Source organism: Paramisgurnus dabryanus, chromosome 14 (assembly GCF_030506205.2).
Source record: "Paramisgurnus dabryanus chromosome 14, PD_genome_1.1, whole genome shotgun sequence".
NCBI classification, from domain to species: domain Eukaryota; kingdom Metazoa; phylum Chordata; class Actinopteri; order Cypriniformes; family Cobitidae; genus Paramisgurnus; species Paramisgurnus dabryanus.
This window is the reverse complement of record NC_133350.1, coordinates 14,916,285-14,928,944: the sequence shown is the minus strand read 5'-3', so window position 1 is coordinate 14,928,944 and position 12,660 is coordinate 14,916,285. Positions and strand designations below refer to the sequence as shown.

At 35.5% G+C, this 12,660-nt stretch overlaps 1 long non-coding RNA gene across 1 annotated transcript; it reads left to right on the top strand.

Moving 5' to 3' along the window:
* The first annotated feature begins 7,894 nt into the window (after positions 1-7,894).
* Positions 7,895-11,653, top strand: LOC135740658 (uncharacterized). Its single transcript, XR_010529232.1, has 3 exons — positions 7,895-8,138; positions 10,691-10,782; positions 11,591-11,653. It is a non-coding gene; the product is annotated as an uncharacterized lncRNA (long non-coding RNA).
* The last annotated feature ends 1,007 nt before the right edge of the window (positions 11,654-12,660 follow it).

The window sequence follows — 12,660 nt, the reverse complement described above, 5'->3', positions numbered from 1 at the left end:
CCAGAGTAGATTTAAAATGTTTTATTCCTTTATCATCCATATAACAATTCAGTCTTAAACCTTAAGTTTAGAAAAATATAAATTACTGTGTTTTGCTGAACACAAAGGCAGATATTTTGAGCAATGTAACCAAGCAGATCTGGGGCACCATTGACTTCTATAGTAGGAATAATAATACTATGGAAGTTTGTTTATTAACATTCCTCAAAATTTCATTTGTGTTCCTCATAACAAAGAAATACATAAAGGTTTTGAACACTAAGGGTGTTTCGATGAACTAATCTTTTCACAGACCCTCCAGAATAATAAATGAATTTTCACCAACTCCTTACCGTTGGCCGTCGTTTCTAAAACTCATAGCGTGTAATAGATGATATAAAGCTGCTTATATTTGTGAAGCTGTCAATCTTTCCTTCACCCCTCCTCAAAACTCCCATCCTACCCGGTTCTCTCATTTGTCTAATAAGCACCATATGGGTGCTGTACCAACCAAAATCGTTGGGAAGAGGGCATCCCTGAACCCAAGTTTCATGAGGCCTGCAGGTGGAGGAGACGCGAGCGTGAGTTTTTGGTGGGTGTGTTTGGGGGGTTTAAAGCAGAAGGTCTCTTGTTAATCAGAATTAAGCAGTGAAGAGCGCTTTAATCCCTCAGCGCCTCTCTAACAGTCACAGATTCAGCTGCTACACCCCTTCAGATGAAGAACGCCGATTAGTGACGACGGCTCTACAGTCACAGCATGACCGAGGGGTGCTCATTTAAATAACAACAACGGGATAAGCACCCTTCTGCACTTATCTCATATCTACCATTCCAGAAAGGTTTAGGAGGAATATATAATTTATTTATAGGAATAGATCATACAAAAATTGAATTGCACATTGAGAGTCCAAGTCGTCTGATGTTGATTGAGAGCTCTGTGTGAGAAGCAGATTTACATTAAACTATTGCAATATAGTGCAGTCATGATTATTGTATTTGTCAGTGTTTACTGTGCTTTTTGATACTTGAAGGCCTAAAAGCATTAAACTGATGTAAAATTATTAAGAAAAAGGTTATTTGTTTGTGCTCCACCAAACAGGTATAAAAACAACACATCAAGTGAGAACTTGTTTTCCATTGATGAGGAATTGTTTTAAGATGAATGCATTAAAGATTGTCTCTCCACAGCACTGATCTCAGAGACATGACGGCGGTAAAATACAGCACTAAATTTAGGTAAGTTTGCATGTAAGAGCGATTTTGTGTGCACATGGTGAAAAACACAATGCACGTGTACAAGCACATGTAATGAACATTAACATAATCTTTCTTCTGGTTTAATACAGAGCCATAGACAAATCAAAGGCTGTTTACAGCTAATTGGTCTTTATAATCAAAACCATGCCTAGAAAAACATTTAGTATTATCCTTTCAATAACAACCTCTTTTAAATGCTCTAGGGTTTTAACAAGTGCATTGTAATTGGATCTGAAAGTTACTTTTCTTCATTTTTTTCTGTAAAAACTTTAAGCCAATTTGATTAATTTATAGATGTGTGGAATGCCACTAATTGGGTTTATTTATGATGTTTTCTGTAAAGCTGCACATTAGACCTCATCATTCCAACATTTTCTGCAAGCTGTTCTTGGTCAGAATAAACTACAAACTCAACAAGACTTTACAGTGATAAACAGTTGTCTGGCTACATGAGACTTATTTTACGATAGCTCTTAAATCTGTAGCATGTTTCAGAACTGAACATTACACTTCTTTACATACAGAAGAAACATGAAGAATCATCACTTCATCTGAAGGTCTCCTGCCAACACCTAAAGATCAACACACATAAATACAGCAAAGATAAGGGCCTGTTTACAATGTTTACACTTCATTTTTCAATCTGTTCTTTTTAATGTCATTAAACATGATCCACCAGACTATGGGCCAGATTTACTAAACGGGGCAAATTAGCATAAGAGCGCAAATTCCAAGTACTGATGGGAGTTGTAATATCTGTGAGTCATTTACTAAAAAAGTAAAAAAAAATTAAATAGCACAGACACAACAGCTGATTTCCACAATGACCAACGCAATCTACTAAGAGCTGCGCAAATGAGTTCAGGGTCAGAAATAAGCAGAGCTGATGAGGTGTGAGTGATCTACTAACACCTGATGAGCTTGAGTTCAGCACCACAGACATTACAGCGGAAAATTTGCGGTAAAATCCCAGTTAACAAAGCCATAGAAAGGTTTACAAGAAGTTTTGAAACATCTGGCATTGTGTGACTCCTCTTTTTTCCCTCTAGCAAATAAAAAATAACATGACTTGGCAAACAATATTTTTGAATAATATGTTCCTCTGGCATTCCAAATAAACTGTTATGTGTTAAAACAGTCCTCTGCCTTGTACCACAAGCTTTCTGATCTCTGTGATGCCTCTTAGCAATAATTGCAGCCATTTCAAGCACAAAATGGTTTAAGACATGCTTTTTTCGGTGTTATATAATGGCACAAATACCAGTAATATCACACGCACAAACATTAGTAAATCATGTTGTGTGAATCACTTAAATAATCTCCTCCCAAAGAAACTTTGTGTCTGAAAGGGTAACTCCTAGAAATGCATATGCAATAAGATCGGTCACAAAAACAACTAGACCACACCTTTATGATCCTCTGTTTGTCTTTAGTAAATCACAACAGTTGTTATTTAACGTCAAAATGATGGTTTGCACTTGCACAAGCTGTTAGTAAATCTGGACCTAAATCTGCACGGCAAAAATGATTTTCTTACTTAGAATATTTGTCCTTTTTTAAGGACAAATATCTAAAACATCATACATCATAACTTGTCATAAATATGTCATAAACATGACATAGCAGATAAATTATCAAAATAAAAAACTACCTTGCTTTATGGGTTAACCTTAAATGAAACTGTCATGTGGTTGGTTTTGACATTGGCTGTCATGAGGCCATAATAATTTTATCTGACCACTATTTACCAGTGATACAAATTTAACTTGTCATTAAAATATTAAGTGTTAATACTCTGTCAAATAGTTTTATGACAGCATCATGAATATTCTTTATTTCATTTTTTTTTTTCAGTTTCCTCTAAGTGAAAAAAAAATCAATCATCCAATAATAATAATAATAATAATATGCTACTAATTAAAATTGGTAAAACTATTATATTGCATTTGGGACAGATTCACCTTAATTTAAAAAACAGTACAATGGTGGGTATAGCCATGCAGTGTTTGGTCCATATCACTGCAAAAACGTTAATTTAACGTTAATTAAATTAAATTAATGATCTTTTTTGTTATGGTAATGTCAAGTTGTCATAACAAGTTATGATGCATTGGTTTATGTCAAGTCGTCATAACAAAGACATCTCAAATAATGTCATCTTTGCATTAAAAATGACATAATTGAGTGAATGACACTTAATGACTTAGTTGTTATAAATGTGCATAAAATCTCCTTCATGTTAATGACACGTGTCATGTCATGATTATAAAGGTGTCATGTCAGTCTTATGAACACCCTTTCAAGTAAAGTGTTGTTTTAGACAAAAAATATCAAATTTAAGTGAATTTGTACTTAAAACAAGAAAAAATTACTAATTAAGAAAGTCATTTTTTGCATTGTGACTGTGTACCTGTGAGGTCCAGATCTGCTGCCCGAGCAGAGGAACCGTGTGTGCAAGATGAGGCCATGAGAAGATCCTCTAAAGCTGATAAAAGAGAGAAGATAAGAGAAAGGTGCAGAGATATTGTTCTGGGTGGTTGTCAAGCTGTTGCTATTTAGTTGTTTTTGTGTTAAAACAGTGCAAGTCATTTTCTGTTCTCTTCTTCAATGTAAATCTATTTCATCATGTCTTGTCTCAGCAAACACAGCTAATAAGCAGCGAGGAGAGGAGACATTCATGTTTATAGAGGAGCTTCAGGAATTCCTCATGTTCTTATCTGCCGATCACATGAGCTCCGCTGGACTCACAGGGCTTTAAAAGGCTTTACGAGGGAAACGATCAGTTACCGCAGTGTCAACATTATGACAGGCGCGTTTGCACATTCAAAATCTAAAACTATGAACTATGATCCTGCTGGAGACTTTTAAAGGCCTTCAACTCTTTTCTGGATGCCCAGACCACAGAAATGCAAACAAACAAAGCGCTCAGATGTGTTTGCTTCACAAGCTCTTCTGAAGGGCAGTTCCCATCGGAGAATGCAAACATTAGTGGCAAGTAAAGTGGATGTAATGTCAGGAGCGGGTCAGGAAGATCGGAGCGCCGGGCGTCTGGAATTCATTGAGACTCTGGAATCTCAGTAGTGCTATCTCACACTAGAAGCCCTTAAATACATCAGCAATAGCAAATGTCTCTAGCTGGGTCCTGGATATTGTCTCCGCTCTCTATGAACACACACGCAAGCTTTTAAAGGACTGGTTCCTCTTATTTTCGGCTGTACCCGGGGTCAGACCTCTCAGGTTACCCAACGTGACCTGTTGCCCTCTTCTCTCCGTAACGCACGCACACACACTTGTACATGGACTTGAGCTCCACGGCGGTAAGATGGATGGGAATGTGATGAGGTTTAATTCGCTGATGTTTGTTGAGATTATGAAGAAGTGAATCATTTTACCTTGACAATTTACTGAAGATTATATTGTTAGTGGTTGTGTAATGAAATTTCCACGTGAAGGTGGAACGATTTTAAACATTTGTGCATGTGTGAATGTGACATCAGAAACATCATTAATGTCTGACTCCAGGCCATGAAACTGATTCTTTATGGTGTTTCGAGTTGTGGATTTATGTGATGCACAGATCCTGAACAATCTTTAATAGATCAAGACTCAAATCTATAAGTTCAAGATTAGAGCTGGGTTTAAATATTTCAGGTCAGATGTTTGTTATATAGGTGCTTCTCTCATCCATTTTCTCTTTTCATCTTTCTCTGTGGTATCCAGACGTGAGTCGTGTCTCCTGTATCCACTACACTATCACATCCACTGTGATGTGAGGAATGTTTGGTGATGTCAGGAATTCAAAGCGTCTGCTGTTCTCATTTTCCAATTTCAGAAGTCTGCAGATGGCATCGCTTCATTTCCTCAGATAGAGCTGAAGATCCTGCAGACATGTTCTCATGAAGAGATTCAGACACAAACAGACGATCCATGGTGAGGTCATGGAGGAAATGTTGGATGTCTGGAGAATCTGAAGCTGATCTATGAGTGAGAACAGTCAGATATGAGATCTCTTTTATTTCACCGTTGTTTCTCTTGGACAGCGATGAGGTTTGCTGGAGAGCAAATGAAAACGTCAGCAGCTTAACTCTCATGCATCTCTAATGTTTTTCTTAAATTTACATTCATTTTATATACAGTTAATCAGCTAGTCCTTACGAAACTAAAATATGTGTATATCTATAATGTGATATGTGAAATAATACTTTTTCATATACCGGAATCTAGTGATTATATTTTTCAATATTCTGCAATATATCCATGAAACTATGTATGGGCATTGATAAACATATGAAATATATATTTAGCAATAAGAAAAAAAAGTTTGGTTCCCAAATGCAATAAATCCATTTTGACAAATTTCAGTAAAAACGTGTTTTCTAAGAAAGTGACAAGATAAAAAACACAATTTTCTGTTACAAACTTTCACATAGCATCTTTAGGTTATGAAAACATTAAAAATTAAAATCCATAACTTGATTTTCAAAGATTTATTATAAAAACTGATTATTTTTTCTAAGTTTTTATAAGTTTTTTTTTTCAAAATGCTATAAATCTATTGAATCAATAGCCTATAAATGTGCATTCATCTTTGCCATGTTATATTTATTTAGTTGACTAGTAGTATACACTGATACTTCTGGGACGTCGTCGTTTAACATTTTTTCACAGCGATCAGCTGTACAATGTTTTGGTCTTGCTTGATTTTCGTTGACTTTGAGTAAAATTATGTCAAGTTTTTCATAAGATCCCCTGGGGTCAATGTGTTAGCATGACAGAAGCTTGATGCTGTTGTGTGAGAACAAGCACCTGGCATTTTTCCGTCTCCTGAGTGCCTCTCGCGTAAATTATTAGATTTTGATGGCTTACGTTTCTTTCCCATCACAGAAAACAATCACAGGTTTATCAATGCCATCAAAATATTTGTTTTTGTTTGTTTGTTGATCACGAAGTACAAGTAGATGAGAAAAACCATTGTTGTTTACGTGGAATGGTGCACTGTAATTTGTGTAGTGGATTTATTGCATTCTGTGGAAAAGGAGGAGTGGCGTTTATTGCGTTTTGGGAAAAAAAGGAGAAAAGATAACAGAATAACATGGCGGATATTGGATCTATGATAAAATATTGAAATACATATTTTCCTTGAATTGTGTTCACATATTGCTAATACATATTCACATATAAATGTGAGTAATGTGCACCATATATGTTAACATATATTCCCCATTATACGGAAATCGGCATTTCCTTATGTATTATTCAGTATATTGTAATATATTATTCACTGTATTATCATATTATCAGTGTATTATCCTATATAATTCCCAATATACTAAAAAAATTCTTCAATATATTGACTCTTCATATATAACAAAATATATTTTTTTTCCGTAAAGGTGCATACATACTTTTATTGTATTTCAACAAATGTCTTATTCATATATATTTCCATTATCTCAAGCATTTTTTTTTTTTTTTTTGAGAAACTCCAAAGACAAAGTTGATACTTTAAAAGAAAGTCACCTGCAGAAAGAAAGAAAGAGCAACTTTCCTGTAGGATTAGATTTTTCCCTGTCTGTATATTTGAATCACAGGTGAGATGAGCGATGATCCTGTGTGAGATGTGGAGTAAAGGTGAGCAGCTCATCTCTCACTTCTATCCCTCAGGGGAAAACTGTGTTAAATCAGTGTTTACCCATCACAACAGTATCAAAATATACTCAACTGAAAACAAGCTGAAGAAATGGGCGTTTATTTGAACAATTTTAATCCCTCAGAGAGTTTTCACCTTGAGATTCAATCCTTCTGACCTGTTTTAATGCAAGTCCACTTGATATTTCCGCTCGTTTTTAATCCACCCGGCAGAAATCAAAGTTTCACTGCACTCTCAGACAAAAACTAAAGCAGTACCCATTAAAAAGATCCTAATATTATTTATAGATACAGATATGTGACCCTGCACCACAAAACCAGTCATAAAGGTAAATTTTTTAAAATTAAAGCTGAATAAATAAGTTTTCCACTGATGTATGATTTGTTGGGATTTGGTTGAGATACAACTATTTGAAAATCTAACTCTGAGGGTGCAAAATATTGAGAAATTTACAGTTGTTCAAATGAAGTCATTCACTGTAAAAAAATTAGCTGTAATTATGCGTCTACAGTAACTTACTGTAGAAGATAAAGACTGAAAATGTTTCATGTTCGTTTAACTTTGAACAAACTGTTGCCAGTAAATAACATAAATGTAAAATCTACAGTAAGTTACTGCAGTTAGTTGCCAGTTATACCAGTAATACTGTCATTTCTACAGAAATTGTTTATAGTGTTACAACACATATTACTATGATAAATACATTTTTGATATACTTACAGAATGAAATGGACAAAATATCTTCATAGAACATGATCTTTACTTAATATCCTAATGATTTTTGGCATAAAATAATCAATTATTTCAACCAATACAATCTATTGTTAACTATTGTTACAAACAATATACCCATTCTTTGATCATTAGTTTCTGATAGTGGACTTTTGTTAATATACATTCCTGTCTATAATAATTATAAAAGAAACCTTGTCTTCATGATTTTTTATAGTATGATAATTTGGTCCACATGACAGAAAGTTTGTTTTACTGATGTAACCAAAGCCCAAACCATATACAGTCGCTTTTCATCTTCCAGTGTTTTATTGGAGGTTTAGTACAGTGTGTTTTTGAAGAAGTGACTACATTATAAAGGAGGGTTAGTTTAAAGGGTGTCACTCCCAGGAAACCTTGTTGCTTTTTTTGGTCAGATAATCTTCTCCCATGCAATCAAAGCGATTCCCACTGCGGCTCCAGGCCCTCACAGGAGAGCAGGTGTGACGTTTGGATGAAGAGGAGAAGAGGTGACCGTGAGGTTAGTGAGATGAGTCTCGATTAGCAAAGCGGCTTTTTTCAGGCCTGAGGTCTCTAAGGCCCCTCTCACCGAACCAGAGAACAATTGGAGGAGCCGCGTACGGGACGTCCCAGCGCGCTCGCCTTTCTCTTTCCTTCCATCTCACGTTCCACCGTCAACGTTTCACAGCTCACACAAAAGAAACGCTCGGTTATAGCCGCGAGTCAAGCGAACATGACTCTATTACTGAAGAGCGTTTGAAACATCAATGGAGTAAAGTGTGCGTCTTTCAGAAAGAGTTTAATACGTGACGTTCGGCCAAACCCGGCGAGGCGATTGGCGGTGGAGCTGTTTTGCTCAGATGTTGTTTGTTTGCATGAGAGTCAGTAAGAGAGAGACAGATGGGTAAACGCTGACTGACCGAGTAAGTGCGAGACAGAAATGAAAACATGTTCTGTAATCGACGCTTCGTTGACTTTCTGTGCCATTGATGCTGGGAGTGCAATTGGTTTGTGCAGTCTGACACAGTTCATGTGAAGTGAGTCGAGAAAAATTCACTTCTGACCAGCAGCAGGTGAAGGGTTAAACACACACACACAGAGAGAGAGATTAAAAATAACAAATCAAACGTTCTGAAGCGTTCCTCTGTTCTGCGCAGGACTGCAGCCAGATGCTTTCGTGAAATCTGCGAGCGTCAGTCAGTGTAACACACATGCATTGCAGCGGCGGCGACGTTCGGCCGTGTTCACCCCTCCTCTACAAACACACAATGGGGGTGGAGGTCACAAAGGCAGAGCCACAGTAAGAGCTGGAGAATAAATCATACAGCGGTCCTCAAGTGCAGAGGGTGGAGGGGGGCAGATATGAGAGAGAGGGTCAGAGGTCATGGCCCTTCATGTCAGAAAACACTTCACAAAACTCACACAACATCTACACTGAGAGTAACACAACACAACTGATCCTGAATGCAACTAAAAACTTTACATTGACTTTGAGTCTTTGCATTGATATGGGATAAGTCTGCATAATTCATTTTATTTCATTTTTCATGAATTACTGCATAATTCATTTTATTTTCTCAAGTGCATGTTGTCAGTTCAGACGAAGACTTTATTTAGTTTTTATATAGTGGTATTGTAGGGTTGTAATGGGTTGGGTGGGACGTTGCTGTGATTCATACACCTGTCATGGGTAAATGCTTCAGAGCAAGAGGTCACTCCTCAATTTGTTTAGTCGTAGGGGTCTTGAACAGACCAGAGGGCCACAATGATCCCTGTTTGTGTGTGTGCGCGCGTGTGTGCGTTCAACTTCACTACACTTTTTTTCAACAAAATTACTAAAAAATGTCCCTGGAGAAGTTCAACCCCCCCATTCCTCATTAAAAAGTAAATCTTTCTTTATGGGTAAGGTTAAAGTAGGTCTATAATAATTTTGTTAACTTTTTAAATGAATGTTTATGAATGAATGTCCATTTTGCCATTGTGATAACTTTCTTAAAACTTTTACTCTAACAAAAATGGGAAAAAGTCAATTCATTTTTAATTCAAATTAATTAACAAATAATAATTATTATAATATATATATATATATATATATATATATATATATATATATATATATATATATATATATATATATATATATATATATATATATATATATATATATATATAAACATGATAACAGACCAAATCTGTGTATGTGTATTTGTGTGTGGTTCATTCAGGTCTCAGGCGAATTGGGTTTTTTAAAGCGTCTCTGTCTGTAGAGAATTGAGTAAAAATTAAATAGTAAAACTTAACTCACAGTTTTGGAATTTTCTTTTGAACTTTTTGTAAAAGTGATTATAAATTATACTTTGTCTTTAGACTTAAGTACATTTGTTGTTTTACAAATATAATAATAAAATAACATTGATCATTATTACAAAGAAAAACATTTGCATGAAATTAAAACAACTTGTTTTTGCAAGTCAATTAAAGCTAAAGTTTTGGGTGTGAAAAAGTTGACATAACTTATAAAATCAAGTTGAAATAGTTTTACTTAATTTTTGAAGTGAAAGTAACATAAAAATATATGTTGATTTAATAAAAACGCTGCATTTTGTACAGTGTATAAACAAATTATAACGTGATCTCTAAAAGATTTTTTTATTTGAGACTTTAGATATTCAAGGTCAATCTTTTCTCAGTATCAAGATCTGCATCTCTAGCGCCACCTGGTGTCCAATAAGATCAATACACACACTTGAATCTCTTCATATCTTCTTTATTCATGAAAACACTTTTATTAAATGTGCAGTTTGTAACTATGACACATTTGATCAGAATACCACAATAATTCTTTACTCAGTACTTTAAAAAAGACAAAATCATAGATTTAAACATGCAACACAATAATGTAATGTTTAGTAATGTTTGAAATGGTTATCTTTAACTGTTTGACAGTACTAATAGTAATAGTAGTTTATAGTGCATACTAGGCTGTAAGCAGTATGTTTGTACTGTTTGAAGTGCCCATTAAAATCAAGGCAGTTTTACACCCCGTGACAATCACCTTTATTTGTTGCACAGCACCAGTAAAATGGACAGGAAGATCTTTAGAGGCTCTTTTTGTCCCCCTGGAGCCCTGAATGAGCTGACAAATGCTTGAAAGAAACACAAAGGTGAGATTTCTAAAGTCAAAACAGCAACAGACTGAGGAAAATATTTATTGCTCGCTGGTTTGCTCTTTCTCAGATTTGATGGAGATCTCAGTAATGTTTAAGTATCAACTTTGTTTTAGACGTTTTAAAGTTGCTTATAGGAGAATTATTGAATGCATTAAGAATATGAGCTATATCGTGTATAACTATATTTAATTTGATCTGTTTGGGATAAATTAATAAGATATGTGCTTTTTATAGGAAATCTTTAGATGTGCATGCATACTTACTGTACTGACCACTTTATGTATGCAGTTTATGTATACTGTACAGTGCATTTACACACATTTTCTGCATGCATATATTTAATATTGTGTCAGATGTGCAGTATAGATTCACAATGCAATACTTTTATTAGAGTAAAGACACAAAACAGAATCAAAGATCCAAACTATCATGTTTATTTCTGATAAGATAACTGTATCCTGATAGCTCAGTATTGTGTATTGTGCCCAGGGAACACACATGCTGATTAAAGATGCCTTGTGTGGCCTATAATGCACTGTGAATTGATTTGGGTTAAAGCAAAAATGCATAAATATATCATATAATATAAATATCCAACACAGTGAAGTCATGTGGTAACAATGAGACACTAGTTTTTGAAATGTTAATTGTTTCATACTGTAAACTGTTTTGCATATTATTCAAAAACTATTGGGCATTATTTGAAGTATGCTAGTGATTTCATAAACACTATTGGAGTAAAACGCACTGAAGTTGTGTTATCTGCTGCACTGAATTCTTGTTGTTGTGTCGCCCCCTGTAGGACTTCATCATCACTACATTTGGCCACAGAAAAATACTAAATGTACAAAAATGCCAAACATGTAAGAATGTGAAATGATCAAACTGTAAGTAATTTTTTTAAACATGCTTTGCCAGAACTGTGATGTTTAAGTCGTAACACTCCACCATCTCAACCCATTGGCCCGTATCTCAGGGAAATTTCTGGGGATTTAGTTTTGGGGTAAAGCAAAGGAAAAAAACAAAACTGCTGAGTAAAATCGCAGGGGTTAATCTCCCTCCTCTGGAGCTGTGAGCCCTAACAATGAGCTGGGCGGAAGATCTCTCATCAACCCTGTGTGTCTTTATTACCCAGCGCTACCTATAGGCAGAGTAGGCAAATGCCTAGGGCCTCAAGCTTGAAGGGGGGCCACCATAACTGCTAAATCCATGTGCACTAGTCTGACAATCACTACTGACAGCAATAAATACATCTGAGCGACTCGCCTTATGTATTCTAAATAGCAGACACTTACGAGACATTTTTTAAAGAACACGTGGGTTAACTAAAAAAAGAATTAACTAAAAAAACTACACAGTGTAGCTTTAAAGCAACACTATGTAGTTTTTTTACCTTTAAATAATGTCTCTAAAATTATTTCAGTGATAGAACAACTTTTAACTGGACAAACTGTACTGTTAATGCAACCTGAGCAGCCTCCTAGCTGCTACAAGCACACTCTGAAAGTGGCGGTGGAGGGTAGAGCACACAGCCCCGCCCCTCCCCCTGCCTGCAGAAGAGTGTCTGATACCAGGCACTGTTGCACTTTTCAACCACATGGGGGAGCTGTAAGTCATTTTTACATGGAAACTACATAGTGTTCCTTTAAGGTATGAAAAGGTATTGAAATACATATGAATATATCCACAGTCTAATAGATAACTTTATACTGTACATGTATATTGGTTCATTGAGGGGAATTCCTAAAAATTCTGCGCATGAAGGTTTCGCGTGAGCACATGAAACTAAACTTTAGATTTTTTTACTTCAATGTCACCTTAGGGGCTAGGTAGAAGAGGAATTTCTTCATACCCAGCTAAAATAAAAAATAA